The sequence below is a fragment of the Danio aesculapii genome, chromosome 7 (genome assembly GCF_903798145.1).
Source record: "Danio aesculapii chromosome 7, fDanAes4.1, whole genome shotgun sequence".
In the NCBI taxonomy this organism is placed as follows: Eukaryota; Metazoa; Chordata; class Actinopteri; order Cypriniformes; family Danionidae; genus Danio; species Danio aesculapii.
In genome coordinates, this window is record NC_079441.1 from 4,000,340 (window position 1) to 4,024,640 (window position 24,301).

A 24,301-nucleotide genomic window follows, 5' to 3' on the forward strand; every position below is an offset into this window, starting at 1 on the left:
AAATAGTAGGTCAATCAAAGTAATGATAAACACCTGTTTTCTCTCAGTATTGCGCTGGAGAGACACTTTAAAAAAGAGATGACAAGCAGAGAACGAAAGAGAGACGATACTGAATGCTCTAATGTTACCTGAGGAATAATTCAAATAAAGTCCTTTGAGTGACCTGTACCGCTGACCCTGCCTTCTTCCTCCCAACCTTAAACGAACTTTACCACACTGATGCCAAATCCCGGGATGAAGATAGACCTACTTTTTTAGCCGCCGATTTCCCAACCTGCTCATTCTTTTTAGCCGCCGATTTCCAACCTGTGGGCAGTCTAACCATGTCCTCCCCTCCACAATAATACTGTAATATTCCAAGATGTGTGAAGTCACAGTTTCGGAAAACTCGAAACGACGACCACAAGTCTCCCCTCAATCTTTAAAAGTCTCTGTTGTCATCAAAACAAACAACAACAAAAACACTGCTGTCACCTCAATACGCTATATGCGGAGCTAGTGTTTCTTCCCATACGATAAACATCCAGTGAACAGTTAATGTGACTTTTTTCCATTTTATACGGTTCCTTTTCAGCATCGATGTTGTAACGTGGTTAAAATACAATCAGTTAAATAGACTTCAGCACTTAGTTGCTCAACGAGATGGAAAGCCGTTTACTCGCACACGCCTATCAGGATCGGCAGGCTAGCGCAGAAGCTCCTTTGAATATCCGGTGGGAAAACAAATATTCTTATTTTAAAGACATGGCGAGGAAAACTGTAATTTAACGCAGTGCTTCTTATACAATCTGAGACCCACTTTATATCGGATAACACTCAACCAATCACCGATTCTTAAAGAAAACAAACCTTAAACGCGCTGATTTTCTAATGGCATACAGTTCACCAGAAGTGCTTAACCCAGGTTACTGACAAACTAAAAGTCTTTCTGCATGCTTCCGCATATACCCTATGGAAACCCTGCCTCTGCTTTCATTTGATTGGACAATGAAAAAGACACGACTGACGTTACTAAATTTTCCTTCTCACAGTTAACTTTTTTCAACTGCAGGCAAAACCGTGAGGCGCAGTAGGTTAAAACGTGACTCTCAGAGGGCCCATAAGCAGTGCAATATGCACATAGCCATTATAAACTCACTTAAAAAAGGCACCTCTAAACACAAAAACGCGTTCGGCTCATGTCAATACTCTTGTCAGGAGTGTCCCTGCGCAGTGTCTAGAGTGGCCTCATAATGCATAGAGTTCTAAAGTACAGGATATATATATACTTCTACTTTTTTAATATAATTATAAGACTCTAAACATGACTCTATATACGTATGTAAAGTTCAAAAGAACAGCATACCCAGCAGGCACAGGACGTCAACATGATGTCAGATTGGTGTTGTACCCCAAAATCATGGGACGTTGCATTTTGTTTGGAAATGAAAATTGGGTTGACATCAGAACCCAACGTCAAGCCGACGTCAATGTCCAACATCAGAGAGATGTTGCATTTTGGTTACTTTTCCACACAACCAAATATCAACATCTAATGATGTTACAGCTTGAGGTTACGTGGGTGTTACCACTATGACGTCTATCAGACGTTGGATTTTGGTTGCCATAAATGTCAGTATTTGACATCAATATAACGTTGGTTTAAGATGTTGGCTTGACGTTGGATTTTGGTCACTTTCTAACACAACCTAAAATCAACCAAATATCAGCGTCAATTCACGTCGTTATTGAACGTCAAAATGACATTGTTCTTAGATGCTGGTGACCTAAATGTAACCTAATATTACCGTCTTATGATATTTTAAAATAGTTTTAATTTTGCAATAATATTGTTCAGTAATGGTATATTGTGTATTTATTAATAAAATGTGTTTATGATCAAGTAAATGCAGCACTCATGGACAGAAGAGTTTTTTCAAAAACGTTAATTATTCAAAGCTCACGAATATTAATTAGTTTGATAAACACTATGAGATGTTTTCATCCTGCGCTTCTCGTACATCAAAACTGAAAGAGTAGATTACAGACACAGGAATGTGCACGGTTACAATAAATGAAGCTATTGCAGCTAGACAAACACAGCTAGATGAAAGTCATTTCCTGCAATGATGACAAAGTAAACACTGCAGTAAACCTTTCATTTCAATGTTTAACTATTTTATTTCCAGTTAATATACATTGAGTTTGAAGTTTCTGGAATAGTCTGAAATATAAACTCACTAGCGCATGCAGTTGTTTTAGCATCTTTTCTCATTACACAGTGAGATGACAGAGCACTGGTTTACTGATGAACTGATATTTTCAAATGAACTTTGAAAATATAATTTGATAATGACATCCGTTCAGCTCTGGGATTTGCATGTCAGTAGATAAATGCATAGATAATGACCATTTTAGCAGTACTGGAAGAATAGAAGTATTGTTTATGTTCATTTGTTTACCATTGGGGTTTAGCCTTTACAATGTACAAATTTACAAAAAATAAAAGGTTTACAAATTTTCCTATTATGTGTATTTGCCAAACATACAAGCTCATGATGGAGTCAGACACAATATTCACTCTGTTTCCACTGCACCATGACTTTATATTCTATTCTGGACATTATTTCTATTAAATGACTAGACTTTTGTCTAAGCTAAGTCTGTCCTTACTGTCCCAATCAAATAATCAGAAATCAAGGCATGATCATAGTCAAATAAGCGCAAGCTAGAGGCCTTTGCCTTTCATATAAGCCACTTCTGATACCAAATGGAAGTCAAGTTATTATTTGTTGTTCCTAAAACTTCAACCCAGGCTCATTCTGAGAATGTAGTCCCATGGACGTTTCTGGAGACCGCGAAATACGTAGCCGGGGGTACGTACGGCTGCATTTAATTTTTTTAAGCGAACGCTGCGGGGCGCTGTGACGCCGTTCCTTTCACCGCTTGCCGGCCGCTCGCCTCCGTGTGGAGGGCTTTCCCGCTGCAACCAGTTTGTCCAGTTAGCTCTTCGTGTACTTTGGCGGACTCGAGGCGCAGAGAGGAGCTGACCACGACGACGACGACCGGGTTCGAGTCCGGGGAAGAGCGGTTCCAGAAATCAGGTAAGAAAACAAAAACAAAATCCAAAAAATGAAGTGAACAAGTTCGTCACAGGGTGAGAATGTGGTCAAAATCCGAAAACGTGGTAAAAATTTGACGAGGGCTTTTCTTTTTCTGGACGGCTTTTGTGAATCGTCGTTGGTTGGGTTTAGGGACGGAGGAGGGTGGGTCAGCCGATTGGCCGGTCGCACGGTCAATCATTCTGTCATCCAGGCAGACAGGCGGAAGGCCGTTCGACAGCGGCCTCTAGCGGGTTTACGCGAGAACGGCGCGGGAAAAGCGCGCACAGCGGCCTCTCGCAAAAACAAAAACTGCAAAAATACGTACCTCCCGGGACGTATTTCGCGGTCTCCAGAAACGTCCCCGGGACTACTATCTCAGAATGAGCCTGGGTTGCAAAACTTGGATAGGCGACAAGACTTTTGTCAGGTAGTGTATATATACAAATGTAAATCCTATAAACAAAATCATTTAGCTATGAGATTGTGTCATTTACCGAGACCGATTTAGGCTATTAAAATTAATCTGTTCAAAATGATATTGGAAAAATGCCATCAACAGAAGCATAACAACAATTAATACCCACAGAGTTCCTGCTTGGTGCTTCTTAAGAGGTTCTTACAGAATCATTAGAAAAGTATGTCAGTCTGTGGAGAAAATGAATTGGACACTTATTTTTAGATTGATTCTGTTCCCACATAAAAAAATACTATATACTATATTGTGTTTCTGAACCATACAATAGTAAAGTTTATTATACTGTACATATTAGAGTTTTTACAACACTTTGTTGATGAATGCTACAGTAAAGTGTGGTATTAACTATAGTGAACTGATAAGCTGCAATGAACAGTGTAGTAATCTTTTGTTTTTTATAACAGTACTGGGTAATTTGTTTGTATTTCTATAGTTGTGAAACCGTATGCAGCTACACAATTACCTCAACAGATTATTCAAGTGCTTTACTATAGTTTAAAAACACCATATTATTTAGTATACATGACTACAGTACTTTTTTTTAAGTGGGTTTACTGTCCATATAACTTGTTGGTGATGCTGATCATGGATCTTGTCATCCCACATGAAAAAAATAGTAATTTATAGTAAAGTACTAAAGTGAAGTTCTTAAATTGATCCAACACAGCCTCATTGTGGATACATTCCCGTCAACATTTCTGGAGAGAATTATGAATTATCTTTCTGTCTTTTCTGGTTGGCTGTACTGTATATTGCACCCTCTGGTGGATTTATTGATTATGTGCGAGAGAAATTTGAGATCATTAAAATGCATACACAGTGGCGTCTAGTGGATTTGCAAGAACAAAAACTGAGCAGACGTACCTCCGGTTATGTATTTCGATGTCCCAAGAAAAATCACACCTAGGTATGTATCTGCAATGAGACTGGGTTGAATTTATCTGTTTTGAATCTGCAGTTGCTATGGTAACACAACAACTATGGTAATATAAACAAATGATCCAATACTGTAGGTTTCTACAACTATTGTATATTATACTACAATACACCACTAGTTTACTGTAGTAGAAACTAAAGTATACTACAGTTTTTACAGTTTATCAGTTCACTACAGTTAATACAACACTAAACTGTAGCAATTATTAACAATGGGTTGTAAATACAGTAACACATACAATATAACACACGTTATGATTCAAAAACACTATAAATTACTCCAGTACTGTAGCATGCTAGAAGAGTTTAAAGCACAGTTCCTGTCTTATACTTCGGTGTGCCATTATGTTATGCAATGTGGTGCATTAGGGCATGATTTGGGGGGGTTATGCTGATACTTTCCCTTTCTCTACTTTCTACTGTCCTATCAATTAAAGGTGACGTTTGAACAGTTAAACACTTCCTGGTGTTCTTTAGAGTGTATCTTTCCCCACATGTACCCATCATAACATAACATACTCGACTACATTTAATAATTAATTATAATAGATCAAAATTGCATAAAAACATGCTATTGGTCTCAGATAAAGAAAAGGTAGTTCATGCTTTTATGACCTCTAGATTGGATGACTGTAATGCTCTGTTCGCTGGTTGTGATGCATCTGCTATTAATAAACTTCAGTTAGTGCACAATGCAGCTGCCAGAGTTCTGACCAGGTCTAGAAAATATGATCATATCACCCCAATTGTATCTTCCTTACACTGGCTGCCTGGTTCTGTATTGTTTATATATAACTTCTTACCTAAAATTCTGGATGCTGGATATAGTTATTACCAGTGTTGGGCAAGCTACTTAAAAATGAAGTGAGCTAAGCTATTAGCTATTCTACTTAAAATGTAGCTTAACTACACTAAAAGCTACCCTCTGGAACATGTAGCAAGCTAAGCTAAAAGCTACTTGGCAAAAGTAGCTTAGCTACATCTAAGCTATTTTTGCTATTTTAATTTTTAAATCAAAGCAACTTAAATCCAAGTCTGTCATATCTTAGTGACCAATAAACCTGTCAATGAATCATATGAAGCATAACGCTACCGACACGATACTGATAAATGTAGTTAAGCTAGTAGCATTACTACTTGTAGTGACGCTACTTGCCCAACACTGGTTATTACCTATTAGTAGGCCCAGAGAGAATCTGCGGACATTTTTTGCTATTTCTGCAGAGAATTTTGTAAAAAAAATGTGGAATTATTTTGGGAGTATCGTAATTAAAAAACTTAATACATGAAATGAAAAATAATCGTTTTTAACGTTTATTTAATATTTACAGTGCAAATACATCTAAATCTACTTGTTTGGTAAACAAAGCAAGTCTCTCATATAATATCTTTACTAAAAGACAGAAAATATTACTTCACAAACTGTATTGTAAATAAATCAAACGGATACGTTCATATTAGTCAATAATATTACTGAAATTAATAAAAACAACTGAATAAATATAAATTTACACACATTTACACAAGCAAATAAATAGATTCAATGATTGGCTGGAAATTTGCGGATTTCTGCGCACGCAGATTCCGTGTGGGCCTACCCATAAGTGGATTATCCTGTTTATCTAACCAACATTCTGTCTCGCGACAATCCAACCCCCTCTTTAAGATCTCAAAACTCAGGGCTTCTGGTAGGACCAGGGGCGCAACTGCACATTTACTGAGGGGTATGCGGGATCAAGTTTTGCGCCCCCACCCCCTAAGAGTTTACGTATAACAAAATTTGTGAGGATGCAGGGCTAACCAAGACCACACATCTAAACACACACAATACAAACAAAAATAAAAGAAGTCCATAGATAAGTGTTCTGGCTGTGTAATTTTTTACACAGGTTCTACCCCTGCAATATATGTATTAAATTTTTAAAGACAAATGTTCTTTTTGTAACACTGAGCCTGAAAGTCTTTTACATCTATTTTGTACTTGTACATTTTCTGATGATTTTTGTAAACAGGTTTCAGGGTTGCTTTTTAATTCATTTTACAAAATAACGAATGCATGTTTCTTTTTTTAACTGTAAAACTGGCTATAATACACTCAATATTGCTCTGAAGTTGATAATTGTTCTTGGGAAATTTCACATACAGGTTAAAGTAATGTCTATAACTTCCTCCTTTATTTTTTTCTGTAAAGATTTTAAAATATTTTATAATTATTTGACCTCAATTACAAGATACAAGAAGGCCATAAAACCTTTCTAATAATAATAATAAAATAATCTGTACAATCTAATTATTTAAATATGATGGATCTCCCCATATGTAATGTATTTTTTATTGATTGATTTTTATGACTTTTACATATAACCCAGTATGCTTGTCAGTTATATGCTTCACAAAAAAAAGTTATTTGCGACTATCAAACGTCTACCGTAAAGTCAAATGGACTTACGCCAGGTATATGTATTTAGCCCATCGAATTATACTGTTTTTACATACTTTAGTGGATGGAAGTATGCGATTTCGGACGCAGCCACGGTGTGATCGTGCATCATTGTCCCCCTGCCTGGACAAAACCACCTCCTCTGCTCTTACGTTTGGTAAAAGCAGGAACGGCGCGTCTATAGAGGCGACCTACAGTATTGACCTTATTCTACAATGCCTTCTGCAGTGCGCGCGTTTTTGCGATTGTTTTAGAACTTCCGATTCAGCTGCCTATGGGAGAAATGACTAGGAATAATAAACGGCAGAAAACGGTCAAACTACTTACTCCACAAACAAGTGTTTGCATGACAATACAGACAAAGTAGAATAATATAATAAGAAAACGTCAGTTTGCAACACCAAGCAGCAAAACGAGCTGTTTTTAACGTTAAAAAATGAATGGAAGTGAATGAGAGCGGAAGTTTCGAGCCAAAATGATTCAAATGGCTGCGCCCGCTCGTACCCGGAGAATAAGGTGAATAGGCGGCGTCAGCGAACACCCCGGTCCTCGCGAACCGGTAACTTTCTTTTTCACTTAACATTACGGGTTGAGGGCGGCGTGATCGCCGTTCGCCTAAAGCGCCAGTTCAGCTCGCTCCGGCCCTGGGTAAAGCCCAGGCTAGGTGGCGGTTATGATTTATGAACTATTTCCCAAAAACAGAAGGTGAATAATAGTATGTTAATAATAGTATAAGCTTACCAATCTCTGATTATCCAATTTGACATAGCATATTTCATTTTAAGGCATTGTTTTACATGTTCTTTTTTTCGTTTTCTATTTTGGGCACTACTCCTCTTCATCCTTCTCTCCATTTTAAACAAGTGACTGTAACTGAATAACGGATTAATCAACTGGTCTACGGAGGGGGGGGGGGTGGTATTATATTATTTTTATTTAATAAAATACAACATTAAACTCGTATAAAATGCCAAATAAACTTTTTTTTTACCAAATATATTTATTTATTCAATATTTGAAACTTTTAAAAAGGCTCATTTCAAAAATAGTTTTGGCACAATGGCGCCCCCCCATGTGCGGCGCCCCTATGCACTGCATATACTGCATACCCCATTTTTGCGCCTCTGGGTAGGACCCATAATAGTAAAGTCAACTAAAGGAGGTTGAGCATTTTTATATATGGCTCAAACCCACTCTTTAAGATCTCAAAACTCAGGGCTTCTGGTAGGACCCATAATAATAAAGTCAACTAAAGGAGGTTGAGCATTTTTATATATGGCTCCAAGCTGCTCTTTCAGATCTCAAAACTCAGGGCTTCTGGTAGGACCATAATAGTAAAGTCAACTGAAGGAGGTTGAGCATTTTTATATATGGCTCTAAGCCGCTCTTTCAGATCTCAAAACTCAGAGCTTCTGGTAGGACCCATAATAGTAAAGTCAACTAAAGGAGGTTGAGCATTTTTATGTATGGCTCCAAGCCGCTCTTTAAGATCTCAAAACCCAGGGCTTCTGGTAGGACCCATAATAATAAAGTCAACTAAAGGAGGTTGAGCATTTTTATATATGGCTCCTAGCTGCTCTTTCAGATCTCAAAACTCAGGGCTTCTGGTAGGACCATAATAGTAAAGTCAACTGAAGGAGGTTGAGCATTTTTATATATGGCTCTAAGCCGCTCTTTCAGATCTCAAAACTCAGGGCTTCTGGTAGGACCCATAATAGTAAAGTCAACTAAAGGAGGTTGAGCATTTTTATGTATGGCTCCAAGCCGCTCTTTAAGATCTCAAAACCCAGGGCTTCTGGTAGGACCCATAATAATAAAGTCAACTAAAGGAGGTTGAGCATTTTTATATATGGCTCAAACCCACTCTTTAAGATCTCAAAACCCAGGGCTTCTGGTAGTACCCATAACAGTAAAGTCCACTAAAGGAGGACAAGCATTTTCATATATGGCTCCTAAACTCTGGAATAGCCTTCCTGATAATGTCTGGGCTCAGACACACTTTAGTAAAGCATACACAGCCTGCATTACTTAAATTTTTCAGAATTATCCACTGATAAAGAGGATGTGATTACTGTAAACGGCGGCCGACGGAGAAACCACTGGAAACTATCATTTCCCCAGAGCCACTCACTGTACATTAGTAAAGACATTAGCACACGGCAGATACTGACAAGCTCTCTGATGCATTACAAACACAGCGTGAACTGAAGTGATTACAACAGTCTAAGCTATTTTTGCTATTTTAATTTTTAAATCGAAGCAACTTAAATCCAAGTCAGTCATATCTTAGTGACCAATAAACCTGTCAATGAATCATATTAGGCATATGAAGCATAACGCTACCGCCACGATACTGATAAATGTAGTTAAGCTAGTAGCATTACTACTTGTAGTGACGCTACTTGCCCAACACTGGTTATTACCTATTAGTAGGGCCAGACAGAATCTGCGGACATTGTTTGCTATTTCTGCTGAGAATTTTGTAAAAAATGTTATTTTGTGAGTATCGTAACTAAAAATTTAATACATGAAATGAAAAACAATAGTTTTTAATGTTTATTTAATGTTTACAGTGCAAATCCATCTAAATCTACTTGTTTGGTAAACAAAGCAAGTCTCTCAAATAATATCTCTACTAAAAGACAGAAAATATTACTTCACAAACTGTATTGTAAATAAATCAAACGGATACGTTCATATTAGTCAATAATATTACTGAAATTAATAAAAAAACTGAATAAATATAAATTTACACACATTTACACAAGCAAATAAATAGATTCAATGATTGGTTGGAAATTTGCAGATTTCTCCGCACGTCGATTCCATGTGGGCCTACCCATAAGTGGATTATCCTGTTTATCTAACCAACATTCTGTCTCGCAACAATCCAACCCCCTCTTTAAGATCTCAAAACTCAGGGCTTCTGGTAGGACCCATAATAGTAAAGTCAACTAAAGGAGGTTGAGCATTTTTATATATGGCTCAAACCCACTCTTTAAGATCTCAAAACCCAGGGCTTCTGGTAGTACCCATAACAGTAAAGTCCACTAAAGGAGGTTGAGCATTTTTATATATGGCTCCAAGCTGCTCTTTAAGATCTCAAAACTTAGGGCTTCTGGTAGTACCCATAACAGTAAAGTCCACTAAAGGAGGTTGAGCATTTTTATATATGGCTCAAACCCACTCTTTAAGACAGGGGTCACCAATCTTGGTCCAGGAGGGCCAGTGTCCCTGCAGGGTTTAGCTTCAACTTGCCTCAACACAGCTGCCTGGGTGTTTCAAATATACCTGGTAAGACCTTGATTAGCTTGTTCAGGTGTGTTTGATTAGGGTTGGAGCTAAAATCTGCAGGACACCGGCCCTCCAGGAACAAGTTTGGTGACCCCTGCTTTAAGATCTCAAAACCCAGGGCTTCTGGTAGTACCCATAACAGTAAAGTCCACTAATAGAGGTTGAGCATTTTTATATATGGCTCCAAGCAGCTTTGTTAGTACCCATATTAGTAAAGTCCACTAAAGGAGGACGAGCATTTTCATATATGGCTCCTAAACTCTGGAATAGCCTTCCTGATAATGTCTGGGCTCAGACACACTTTAGTAAAGCATACTTAAATTTTAGGATACAGTTAAGTTCAACTCTTCAAATGCATTATTTCATGTTACATTAATATCTCTTGTGCAAATAAATTATGAACAGCAGCTATGCTAACTTTTTTATTTGTTCTCTATTTCCACATCAGGATGCCTATACTTGAATTAAAAATCAGTGTACATTATGTATAGATCAAAAACAAACATGTCTGTTTGCGTTATGGAGATGTTTTCAGTATTATCCACTGATAAAGAGGATGTGATTACTGTAAACGGCGGCCGACGGAGAAACCACTGGAAACTATCATTTCCCCAGAGCCACTCACTGTACATTAGTAAAGACATTAGCACACGGCAGATACTGACAGGCTCTCTGATGCATTACAAACACAGCGTGAACTGAAGTGATTACAACAGTCACGTGGCCACCGCCTCATTGCGCCAGATCTCCAAACTCAATCTGAGCTCAAAGCATCCGTTCAACAACAGCACCGCTGAAAAAACACAGACGGACAGAACAGATCCACTCTGTGTCCATTAAAGGAGACCACAGACAGAGATGCAAAACAAAGGAAGGAAAAGAAATAGAATAGAAATACAATAGAAAGTTAAGAGAATTAGGCACTGTCCGCATAAACATGGGTATTTTCAAAACGGCACTTTTTTTCTATGTAGTTTTGCTGTTTGTCCACACAAAAACGCAGTATCGAGTGACTGAAATTTAAACTTTTCTGAAAACTCTAGCCATGATGAAGATTTTCTGAACAACATTTAATATAAAACAGTATTTTTACTAAACTACTACTACTACCAACATAGGTTCATCCTGAAAACGTAAGCCTATATACATTTCTGGAGACCACAAATTATGTAGCCAGAAGTACATATGGCTGCATTTCGTCTTTAAAGTGAATGCTACGGGGTGGCATGACGCCGGGGTGGTATGATGCTGTTCCTTTTTGCTCTTACTAGGTTTTCCGGCTGTTACCAGTTTGTCCAGTAGCTCACCATGTACTTGAAACGCAGAGAGGAGTTGACGACGACAACAGGGTTTGAGTCTGGCAAATAACAAATCCAGAAAGCGGGTTAGACAAAAACAGAAGCCAAAAAATAAAAGAAACAAATAAATAACAGGGTGAGAATGTGGTAAAATGTGGTAAAAATCGGGTGAAGGCATTTCTTTTTCTGGATTGCTTTTGAAAACACTCGATTGGGTTTAGGGAAGTGGGTGGGCGGGTCAATTGGCGCTTTAGAAAACATTATTGGTTGGTTTTAGAGAAGGAGGGGGGTGGGTCAGTCGATCAGTCATTTAGTCAGTCAGTCAACAGCAGCCTCTGTTATAGATATACATAAGAGCAGGTGTGAATGGCACTCGCAAAAGAAATTTGAGATCTCAAAAAGCGTTTCCTCTGGTGGATTCGCAAAACAAAAACGGCAAAAAAACTACCTACAGGGTTGTATTTGGCATTAGAGCTGAAGATCTTTGCCTGAACCTGATGGGACCCGATGGGTTGGGGTGGGTTCAGGCTTAATTTCCATCATTTTAGACAGGGTCAAGCCGGGCTTGGGCTTGGGTAAATGAACAGTGATGTGATGCATTTCTATTAGCGCAAGAAAATAATCAAATCGTTTGTTACAAACATTAAAAAAAAAATTGTAAATAGTATTTCATTAATGCTACCTCCACCCCAACCCTAGCCCTAACATTAAACTAAAATAATATTTTTTGCTGTACAGTGTCACAAAAATGTGCCTATCCACAGCTGTATCCCTTCTAGATATTACCTCTAAATAGGAATATAATTATAGAGAATTTTTTAATTATTATTTTACTGCATGTATCGTCCTCTTCCATAAATACTTGAGCACTTAAACAAAAACATGTTTCTCTGAGCACTCTCTGATCAGTCCCTTTGTATAATCAGCACTTGTTGTGTGTATTGCCTCCTGTTGTTGAATCTCCAAATCATTTGTGAGTTGCTTTGGGAAAAAACATTTGCTAAATGACTAACTGTAACAGTAAAACTGTGCCAGCCAGTCTTTATTTCTGAAGTGTGCCAGTGTTTGCGTGAAGACTCGGTTTCGTCACCACTACAGGAAGTTTTGACAGGAAATGAGTTGTGAAAATTTATGCTGACTGAAGTTTTCTCTCTCTTCTTTTTACTAGAAGGCAAACCGCCACATTTACCAATCTTGAGTTGAATTTCTGGCTGAAACATTTTAGTATTAATGATGGTGTGTTGTGTTGTTTTGTGTTAATGCACAGTAACAAAGAACTAGCTACTTTAGTGGTATAATTAAAGGATAGTTTATTCAAAAATGAAAATTTTCTGATTATTCACTCTCGTCAAGAGGTACAAAACCTTTGTGAGTTTCTTCAGTTGAGCACAAAGGAAGATATTTTGAAGAATGCTGAAAACCTGTAACTATTGACTTCAATACACAGAAAAAATGCTGGGTTCCACACAATCCCTTCATGTTGTCCCAGCGCAAATCAATTAAGTTAACTTAATGTTTTGTTTTGTTTTTAGTTTAAAAATAAAACGATTACAACCCAGGCTCCTTCTGAAAACATACCCCTATATACATTTCTGGAGAGCACCAAATACATCCCAGGAGGTTTTTGTTTTTGCGAATCCACCAGAGTCCGCTGTGTATGCTTTTTCAGATCCTCAATTTCTATTGCGAGTGCCATTCATGCCTGCTGTTCCCACTCAGCTGCTGTCGACTGACCCACTCTCCTCCTTCCCTAAACCCAACTGTTAGTGTTTTCAAAAGCACAGATTGACCCAATAACCCCCTTCCCTAAACCCAACCTCAATGTTTTGAAAAGCAATCCATAAAAAGAAAAGCCCTCGCCTAATTTTTACCATGTTTTCAGATTTGACCACATTCTCACCCCGTTATTTACTTGTTTATTTTAATTTTTGCCTTTTGTCTTACCTGCTTTCTGGAACCGTTCTTCATCGGACTTGAACCCTGTTGTCGCAGTCAACTCAAGTCCACCGACGTACATGCGTCAGTAACAGCAGAAAAGCCGTCCACATGGAGGTAAGCGTTCAGCTGGTAAGCGTTAAAAGGAACGGCGTCACACCACGTAGCGTTCGTGTTACAAATAAAAAGCAGCCATATGTACTTCTGGCTACATAATACGTAATCTCCAGAAATGTATATAGGGCTACATTTTCAGAAAGAGCCTGAAACAATTAAGTTGTCCCCCGAAACTCAAGAATTGTGTTGTTTCAGCTCTTTTATATAAGTAGTTTGAACAAGCACCAAAAATATATGTTTTTGAGTGTAGTATAGGAAAAACAAACCCATTGGAATTCAATAGTTACAGGTTTTCAGCTTTTTTCAAAGTATCTTCTTTTGTGCTCAGCATAAAAACTAACTGGTTTGTGAGAAGGGTGAGTAAATAATTGACAGACTTTTCACTTCTAATAAGCTGCATCATTTGTGCAAACGGTTCAAAGGTAAACACATTTCTGGTGAAATAAGTCTTATGGGTTTGTATTAACCATCCTGTTGTGTTCGGGTCAAATCTGACCGATTCCGGAAATTCCGGAAGTTTTCCGGGAGACAGAACAATACGGGAGATGGGTCTGAAATACGGGAGACTCCCGGGAAAAACGGGAGTGTTGGCAGGTATCATCCTCCAATGTGAATCAACAATCATATCTTCACACAGACTAGACCCATCTGTGTGTCTTTCTTTCTTTCTTTCTTTCTTTCTTTCTTTCTTTCTTTCTTTCTTTCTTTCTGGCATTCTTCAGCCATTCTTCAGCCAATTTCTGAGTCTACCAGGGGCACTTTTAGCTTAGCTTAGCATCAAATATTTTATTGGATTAGACCATTAGCATCTTTTTCAAAAATGACCAAAGTAGTCCGTGCTAATAGCCTAGTGGTATTGTGCGCTGACATATAGCACCGACGTGCTCACGGCGACCCGAGTTCGATTCCAGGTCCTTTGCCAATCTTTCCCCTCTCTCTGTTCCCGACGCTTTCCTGTCTGAAATCTCCACTATCCTATCATAATAAAGGTGAAAAACCCATAAAAAATAATTATAAAAATGACCAAAGTATAAGTAGTGCTAGTCCATGCTCACTGTCATACTCTCAGTCACTGTTCCCTTTATTAGTACACTAATATAGTCCAACTCAAGGACTGAATGAAAATTCGAGCACTCAGAACACAGGAAAGTACACTGTTTTGTTTGTGCTTTGCTGGTTGATAAATCATTCAGATGGATTAAAATGTCAATTTCTTTGGTCAGACCCTCTGATAGTTATTTTAGCGAGCTGTCTATTAGTAACGAAACAAAGTATTTTGATTTCTGTCATCTATTGTTCATTTTGTAATACATTTTCAGCACCTGTTTTATTTTCACTGCAGTTATTTTATGTCAAATTCTGTAAATTCATGTTAAACTCTACTTTGAGACATTGTTCACAGCTAAAGAATGTTGAATAAAAATATGGGGAATTATTATTTTTGTGCTAATATAAGAGCTGTTAAAACTGACCGGTCAATTTTGACCAGGAACACTAAAGTAAGAGACAGGATGTGAACACGACACGAGGGTTAAAACATACACACCAACTGGGAATTTGCAAATTTGGGGGTTTGAGACCTCTAATTAAAGCTTAATTTCCCTAAAGGACAGTAGTTTGTTCTGTAGACAATCAAAACATAGTCATTTCTTATGGGGATAGTAATGTTGACGTTCATTCATTCATTTTCTTTTCGGCTTAGTCCCTTTATTAATCAGGGGTCGCCGCAGTGGAATGAACCGCCAACTTATCCAGCACATGTTTTACGCAGCGGATGCCCTTCCAGACATAACCCATTACTAGGAAAGTAATGTAGTAAAAGTAAAGTAGCTTAAAAATGAAAAAATATTATAAGACATATTGTTAAAATCTCCTTTGCTCCATTAAACATTATTTTAATGTTTAATTATTTGAAAGAGAATAAAAAAATTTACAAAAAGACTCATAATTTTTTACTTCAACTGTTGTTACGTCCTGAGGCGTATCTTTCTGTGTGCACAATGTGCTGTTGCGCTTTCTCTCTCTCTCTGTATCTCTCTCTCTCTCCCTGCAGGTAATTGTGTCCACCTGGTAGCGATCATTGGATCTTTCCAGTGATTGGCTGTTGGGAGAGGAGAGAGAGTATTTAACCTGATCTACACTTCAAACCATTGTTGGTGGTGGCTAGATCGTGCAGTGGCTGGACATTTATCCTCATACAGACCTTGTGGTTGTTAGAGCTTTCAAAATTTGATTTGACTTCAATATTTGCAGTGTGGTGAAGCTATTTAAGTCAGACTTCTACTTTCAGTGATCTTCTTAACATCTAATAATTCACCCAAAGAGAAGTGAGTCTGGTTGATTTGTTTTGTTTGTTTATTTTGAGGGTTAAGTAGGAAGTAGTGGTGGGCAAAGCGAGGCTTCGTGAAACACTGAAACAGTTGAAGCAAATGTGTCGAAGTTTCGAAACTCCACTCTACAGTGACGCCTAGTGGTCATTTTTGTCTTGCACTGGAACAATTTCAGCAAAGAACAGTTGAGCAAATTGAGGTATTAAACCCCACTTTGTAAGCTCAAATACTCAAGTGAAATAGTGGAGTGGTTAGGGTTCCAGACTTCCACGCGGGGATTGTTGGTTCGTATCCAGGCTGATACAGTTATTTTGAAATGCTTTAAAATCAGTTTGAGATGCTTTGTTTGTGTATCGTTTTGTTTCAACATTGGTCTGACGTCCGAATAAACACTTTGTAAATAAATATAGCTTGTTTCGGTCATAAAACAGGGTTGTTGCTAGATCAGATACAGTTGTGGACAGAAGTTAACAAGAATTATTTATATTATTCATTAAATTTCTTCATTTATTGTATTTTATTAACGTCTACCACAACTCTAAACCCAACCATCACAGTACTGTAAAATATTAATTATTGTTTAATGGTTACAAAAATGATGCTAAATTGATGGCGTATCAGAGGCTGTATCATATCTAGACTACACCATAAATAGTAACATGATTAAAATACATAAAATCACGATTTTGGAGTATTTGTACAAGTCGGGATTCGAACCCAAAAGTAATATGAAGCCTGTGTCAACATGCACACGCAAACGCTTCTGAACTGATCGATGCTTTGAATCGCTTTAGTCACGTGACCAGGTGTTTCGAAACACTTTAGTCACGTGACCTGGGTGTTTCGGATCATGCTTCGGTACAGTGTTTCGAAACACTTGCGCTTCGGGATCTCGACACAGTGTCGAAACGTCAGTTTCACGTCAGCCATCCCTAGCTTGTTAGAGCTTTCAAAATTTGATTTGACTTCAATATTTACAGTGTGGTAAAGCTATTTAAGTCAGACTTCTACTTTCAGTTATCTTCTTAACATTCAATAATTCACCCAAAGAGAAGTGAGTCTGGTTGATTTGTTTTGTTTGTTTATTTTGAGGGTTAAGTAGGAAGGTGGGTGGCATTTTGTTTTGAATCAGTTTTCTCCTTTTTCTGTTAGTAGAGGGAGTTAGTTTGTTTATGTATTTTTGTTTCTTTTTATTTCAGATTAGCAAAAGTTCATATTAGGAGTTAGCTTGTTTTTGTTAGTTGTTTTGGCCTTGCCCCCTTCTGAATTATTGACCTGTTTTCTTTGTTATATTTTGCCATGTAAATAAACTTCTCTTTTCTTGATTTGACCTTGTGTAAAAAGTCTCTAGAAATTCTGTTTGAGGAGATGAGTTATCAATCTCTCTTTTTCCAGCCATTGCACATCACCCACCACCAATCATTCATTTTCTGTTGCGGTAACATCCCTAGACCTCAGGTCGTAACACTGTAAATTATACAAATATGCATTTGATCACCCCTGCAATGGGTCATACCATTGTGAAAGCATAACCGCAGCCTGTGGTCTATATATGTGAGAAAATATTCAGTCGCTGGTCTGAAAACAGCAGATTTAGAGCACTGATAAGACACTGTAAGTCTACACATGACACTTATCTTCAAACATAGATGTTGTTATCTATCTATTCAGACTAGAAGTTAAATAAGCTATATCGACAGTTAACAGATAATACCAATTTTAGGAGAATCTTACATAAACTGTGGACACTAGCTAGAAGTTTCACTAGACAATGCAAATAAAATGTTTCCGAATCTCTTTGTGTAACATTATTAGCAATAGTAAGGTCATCAAAGTTATGAAACGGCACAAGGAGTTGCGGGAAACATATGATGACCAACACAAGTGACACAACTGCAAAGTCTCTTATATTTGACCTTCTTAGTCACCAAAAACAAATCAAACCAGTGGATTTGGAAATTCATGCTTAAAATACTAAAAGTGTAATACTTTATTGTATTGTTTAACTATTTTTAGGTAAACAAAATATATAATATATAAAAAATAAGGTTAAATGTAAAAGTATGTGATAGCTCACACATTTAATAAAAAAATATCTTATGGATTCATTATATAGGAAGAGTTCAGATGCAAAAGCTGCTAAACGCCACTTCCCCCAAAAATGAGATAATGGCATTGAGTGAATGCTTTAGGCATGTACACTGAAAAAAAGTGTTGCATGCAAAACTGTTGCAAACAATTTATTTGTGCTGAATTTAAACAAACAAATTAAATTGAGTAATGTTCAACTTAATTTGTTTGTTTAAATTCAGCACAAATAAATTGTTTACAACCACTTAACGTAAAAAAATTTAGTAAATCCAAGGAATCATCTTTGAATAATTTCTTTCAGTGAGTACATGTTCAACAAATAGATTTGCTTCAAATCATCTAAATCACAGCGTCAGCGCATGACTGATTCCTGTGACGCTCCAGAAACAGACGAGTCTTCGCTGAGGCCAGCTTTCAGCCTCCGCCGCTGAGACTGCAGCTCTGCACAAGACGTTTGGCCAGCGGAGAAATTAAAATGGTCGTGCCCAACTGAGCCTGGTTTCTCTCAAGGTTTTTTTTCTTCACTTCCGCCTTTAGTGAAGGTTTTTTCCTCTCCGCAGTCGCCTCTAGCTTGCATGGTTCGGGATCTATAGAGCTGCGCATCGTTGGATTTGCTCTTCAATATTTGGACTCTCAGTAGTGATTATTAAACCACACTGAACTGAGCTAAACTGAACTTAAACACTACAAACTGAACTACACTGTTCCTATTTACTGTGACCTTTTATGTGAAGCTGCTTTGACACAATCCACATTGTATAAGCGCTATACAAATAAAGGTGAATTGAATTGAATATATACACATATACATACATGTGTGCAGGTCAAAGGTCTTAATGATCATGAGAAACAAATTGAGGTGGTTCTAAAGTTGTGAAAGCATCTATATAGTGGATTTTCTCACAGTCTGCCTGTTTTCTGTATTAGACCACATCAAGCTCTTCACCTGTCACTCTATGCCTGCTTTATACCCACTTCAAATGATAAAACTGGAGCACAAACACATTATTAAGACGTGATTTTTCTGCCATGTGAATCGGTGCTTGTGTCAGCAGACTTCACTTCCTCCTGACCTTTACATGAGGAGTTTGTCTGAGGGCTGTTTGGACTGAATCATCCTCCGAAAATGAACCGTCTAGTCAAATTACTAAAGCTTTACGCAGCTTTTGTGGTCAAAGCAGACGATAAGAGAGATTATTATCCAGGTTAGTTGAGGAGTACAGAGATTTTAATCATTAAAACCACAGTTCACCCACAATTAAAGGCTGTCATCTGTTACTCACTCTCGGGTTTCTTCTAGTCTTTCTTCTGTTAAATACACAAAAGACAAATTGTTAAAGAACAGATCCTATTGTGTTTTAAAGTGTGTGTGTGTGCTAATATTGTGTCTCCTTTAATAGGTTTAAATGCGTATAAGAGAAGGTTGCTGTTCGAGCCTCGGCTTGGTCAGTTGACATTTCAATGTGGAGTTTGCATGTTCTCCCCGTGTTGGTGTGGGTTTTGTCCGGGTGCTCCGGTTTGCCCCACAAGTCCAAAGACATGCGCTATAGGTGAATTGGGTATGCTAAATTGTCTGTAGTTAATGTGTGTGAATGGAAGTGTATGGGTGTTTCCCGGTGATGGGTTGCAGCTGGAAGGGCATCATCTGCGTAAAACATATGGTGGATAAGTTGGCGGTTCATTCTGCTGTGGCGACCCCTGAATAATAAAGGGACTAAGTCGAAAAGAAGATGAATGAATATTGTGTTGGTATTAAAACGTGTATTTTCAGACGTGCAGTTTCAATTAAATGTTTACATTATATATTTGTGGTTGTGTAAAATAGTCTCCAGCAATCTTCATAATGATAAATTGATCAATACACCGGTCACGATCACCAATGATCTATTCCATACAGATCGCTGGAGGACTATAATCCCGTCATCATATGGACTACAAATCCTGTAATGCACCACACGCACCTGTTATGATTCTCCTTTGATTACACAAACACAGCTGAGAGCTGCTCAAGGACTAATTACACAGACTATATATACAGCGCACACACACACACACAGACTTGGCTGAGTCTTGTTGGTTTCTAACACTGTAACATCACAGGGCATTTCCTGGTTTACTCTCTCTGTGTTTTGACCCTTGTTTTATTGTTTATGCTGCCTGTATCGACCCTCTGTACCTGACAACGTGTCCGGATTTCTCTGCATGTTCCTGTTTGCGCCTGGCTTTGGCCATTGCCCTTCTGACTACTATAAATAAAGCTACATGTGGATACTCACTCCGTTGTTCAGCACCGTATGTTACACTCAGGGCTTGACATTAAAACCCGCCAACCCACCAAATGCAGGTAGATTTCAGCTGTGATGGGTAAAACAGACACTCCCACTAGCCACTTTGGCTGGTTGAAAATAATTTTCCTGGATAATAATTCTTAAAAGCAGGGTTCGACAATAAGGATGGTCCAATATGCATGCAAAGTCAATCTTAGAATCGAGAAGCAACACGACTGACAAAAATAATTGCGTTCGCGCGAGCAATAGAAAGCAGGTGAATGAGAGGATAATCACTCGCGCTAACAGCTGATGTGATGTGTGTGGTACTTAACGCTCCCGTTTCCTTTCGTGAAGCAACTGTCTAGAAACACAAATATTTCAAATAGGCTAGACAAATGTTATGAACTAGTGATGGTGAAATGAAGCTTTCTGAAGCAGTGAAGTGCTCGACTCAATTGTATTGGAGAAAGGTTCGTTACTCGAAGCTTTCTAAATCAGAGCTCGATGAGGACCTCTATTGGTTAAAGTGTGGGAAAGCACTGTGTTGCAATAACGTCAAATGTTCACAACTGATTAACTCATTCATGTAGTAATACAACAACAGTAATATAAACAAATAACTCAATTACTGTAGTTTTTTACACATAAGGTATATTACATTACACCACAGATGACTGTAGTAAAATCCAAGGGATTCACATTTATCGTATTCTAACTAGTCCTTCACCCACCCACTCGTTCCAAGCGGGGATCGAACCAGCGAAAGCACTAAGGAGGAGGCTATGTGAATGAAGCTTCTCTGTTAAACCAACACAATCTCACGACAATTCGTAACTTTTTTTTTAGTGGCTAATTCGTACGAATTCGTACGATCTAATTCGTACAATTTAGTACGATTTGCTCATCCTCCAATGACGGTTGGGTTTAGGGGCGGGGTTAGGTGCCACGCCTCCTTTTTAAAATCGTACCATTTCGTACGACTGAACTCGTACGAATTCGTACGAATTAGCCACTAAACTGTCAAAACGTAAAATACTTACGTTTTCTCGTGAGATCAGGCTGGTTAAACACTATACAACGATATCACGGTTTTCTTTAAAGATAGCTGTAAAAATACGCTAATACACTTTAGTATGGCTCAAAACCTTTTTTACTATAAATGACTATTGTATTTTAGTTTAATTACTGGTGTGGGACTGGTGCTGTGCTTTGAAACAGTAGAAACGTATGTAATCGACGCCTAATCTCTCGCTATGCACTTTACTAACCCATGGGGGTGTTTAAACCTTTGAATCAAAATTCGAAGCAGTCACGTGGGTATTGGCGAAAATGAAGCTTTTGACGTCACTGATCACGTGATGATGGCAAAACGAATCAAGCTCCGGCGCACTGCTTTACTGCGAGATGTATCGTTTTTTTGATACATGCTTCGAAGCCTCTGCGCACAACGTCACTATTATGAACATGCACCCACAGTCTTGCTGCTTTCAAGATTTCCAGAGTTGCCAGTTGCGCCAGTAGCTTTCGCTTTAACCATTCTTTGAACAGAGTATTAATGGGTCTAACATTAACCGTGTGTGTGATCATCCTTTCATTATCACACGGTATGTTTTTTTACCTGCTTTCTTTTGCGTTAATATGGTTTAATAATCATTTCTTATAATAACATTGCTTTAATGGGAGATTAACTCCCCATTTATGTGTAGTTAACTGCTGATCTGGGACTTTTAGCCAGAACAGATTACTGTGCATATGTTTTGTTAAATAAAAAGTATAGTGATCAGCTATATTTTGCTTGTTTTGGCACATTTAAAATTTGTGGCCAAGAAATAATGAATTGTTTATGTTTGGTGTGGTTAGAGATAAATCTGGTAAATCCGTCATTTTAATCTCTGAAAATGATGTGAAATAAAAACTAACTGTAATACTATGAAAGCATGAGCCATTTGCTCGTGATTATTGAGCAAGCTCATCCACAACACACAAAAAGAGAAATGAATGAGGAAGCATGTGGAGATAACGTTAAATCTAAATCAAGTAATTTTAGCATGTTAAACTCATATTTATGTGTATAAAATATATTTTCCCAACAATAAAATTGTGGCTAGTGAAAATAGCGAGTGGCTAGTTAATGTCAAGCCCTGGTTACAATACCACTGAATTTAATTGTATATTTCTTGAGGTTCACAGAGAAACTGCTATAGAAATATAGCACTAGCGCTGGTTCAGTAACTTATATAGTGTATATAATTAATTATATTAATTGTTAATTATCTTCAGATTGATTTTGTGCTATAAATATGAATATGCTCAGCACGTATGAGTTCACTCCTTATAAATCTCTTATTTAAATTACGATTTTCTATAGGATGTTTTACATTATTATTTTTGTACATCTATATTAGATTAGTCAGTATTGAAACCAAAATCTGGGGTAACACTTTATTTTGATGGTCCATTTGAGTATTTTGGCCCGTTTCCACTGAGTAGTATGGTACGGTTCGGTTTGGTACGCTTTTATGGCCGTTTCCACTGTCAAAAGGCGTACCGAACCGAACCGTACCGTAACACTTTTTCGGCACCCTTTCGAAAGGGTACCAAACACAAGAAAGGGTACAAAAAGGCGGAGCCACACGCGCAGCTGAACGCTATTGGTTTAGGTTTACAGAGATACGTCATTCGCTTACGCAACAAGCCAGAATGAAAACAAAAAAACCCGCCATGTTTAAAATACACAGCCGAGAGATTAAAGTGGAATGATTTATACATATAATAACGAGCCATGGTCGATCTGGGCTCAAACAAACCTTGTCGTCGTCTTGATGAACAGCCACAAAGCCGAGAAGAAGAGCAGATTTACCCTGTGCCCCGTAGTTTTTTACGAGCCAGTCTGAGGTGCGAGCGGTTTCGCTTTCTTGCTAGCGCTCGCGCGCGTCTAACATTATATCTGAAATAACAAACTTCTTGAGCTGATGATAATAACCTGCGCTTGATTATTGACGTGCTTTTGTAACCTGATCCTGTCAGACACTGACAAACGCGAGAGTGAAGCGTGAAAAAACAAAGGAGAAGCCGGAAAAAAAGGAGCACATTATTATTCAGCAAACATGAACAAAATGCCATGATTAACTAACTTATTATCTTCACATTTTGGACTAATATGATCTCAGAATGAGGGAATTACTGACTAACAGAGGCTACATGTGCTGCTGAAGATTACAGACACAGATGAGAGGTTTTCACTGACTGTAGGCTATATTTTCTGTTGTTTTGAACCTAAATACGGGCGAAATGTCTGCTATATGTAGTTCTTCTGTAGTTGGTATCATATCGGAGACTGTAAGGGCTGTATGTGTATATATATGTTCATTTATTTAGTTATTTAATATAATTACAGATGTTACAGTAGGCTGTTTTGCACTGTCATTGATCTGCAGTTATAATCAACTCATGTTCATAGAAAAGTTAGTAATAAACATTATACAGATTTATGTGTATGAAGCATCTGTTTTATGAGAAGAGCTTCTCATATGATATGTGAGCGACCCGTACAGCTTTATTGTATTTCCTCGAGCGAGAATGACGTCGACTGAAACTTTCTGTCATACACCACGCCCACCAAAAGGGTACCCTTGTTAGTGGAAACGCAAGCTTGATAAAGGTGACCCATACCAAACCGAACCGTACCGTACCAGTCAGTGGAAACGAGCCATTAATAGACTGCTTAATATCTGCTGATACTGCTCCTTCAACAGACATTTAACTGACTATAAGACACTTTGCAACTACATGTCAACTTACACTAACCTAAACCCCAACCTAACAGTCTACTTATAATCTAATGAGAATTAGTTGACATGTAGATGCAATGTAACTTAAATTAAACAAATGGACCATCAAAATAAAGTGTGAGCTAATCTGGAGCTAATTTAACAAAATCTATCTATCTATCTATCTATCTATCTATCTATCTATCTATCTATCTATCTATCTATCTGTCTGTCTGTCTGTCTGTCTGTCTGTCTGTCTGTC

At 37.9% G+C, this 24,301-nt stretch overlaps 1 protein-coding gene across 1 annotated transcript in view; it reads right to left on the bottom strand.

Annotated features, from left to right (window-relative positions):
- ltb4r2a (leukotriene B4 receptor 2a) overlaps nucleotides 1-24,301 on the bottom strand; it is a 54,460-nt gene that overhangs the window by 16,181 nt on the left and 13,978 nt on the right. The window lies entirely within an intron of this gene.